Source organism: Physeter macrocephalus, chromosome 3 (assembly GCF_002837175.3).
Source record: "Physeter macrocephalus isolate SW-GA chromosome 3, ASM283717v5, whole genome shotgun sequence".
In the NCBI taxonomy this organism is placed as follows: domain Eukaryota; kingdom Metazoa; phylum Chordata; class Mammalia; order Artiodactyla; family Physeteridae; genus Physeter; species Physeter macrocephalus.
In genome coordinates, this window is record NC_041216.1 from 6,096,844 (window position 1) to 6,097,531 (window position 688).

Genomic DNA, 688 nt, shown 5'->3' on the forward strand with positions numbered 1-688 from the left:
AGGTCCTGGATCATCTTCACTATCATTATTCTGAATTCTTTTTCTGGAAGGTTGTGTAGCTCCACTTCATTTAGTTATTTTTCTGGGGTTTTATCTTGTTCCTTCATCTGGTACATAGCCCTCTGCCTTTTCATCTTGTCTATCTTTCTGTGAATGTGATTTTTGTTGCACAGGCTGCAGGATTGTTGTTCTTCTTGCTTCTGCTGTCTGCCCTTTGGTGGATGAGGCTATCTAAGAGGATTGAGCAAGTTTCCTCATGGGAGGGACTGGTGGTGGGTAGAGCTGGCTGTTGCTCTGGAGGGCAGAGCTCAGTAAAATTTTAATCACTTGTCTGTTGATGGGTGGGGCTGGGTTCCCTCCCTGTTGGTTGTTTGGCCTGAGGCGACCCAACACTGGAGCCTACCCGGGCTCTTTGGTGGGGCTAATAGTGGACTCTGGGAGGGCTCACGCCAAGGAGTACTTCCCAGAATTTCTGCTGCCAGTGTCCTTTTCCTCATGGTGAGACATAGCCACCCCCTCTTCTGCAGGAGACCCTCCAACACTAGCAGGTAGGTCTGGTTCAGTCTCCTATGGGGTCACTGCTCCTTCCCCTGGGTCCCGATGTGCACACTACTTTGTGTGTGCCCTCGAAGAGTGGAGTCTCTGTTTTCCCCAGTCCTGTTGAAGTCCTGCAATCAAATCCCACTAG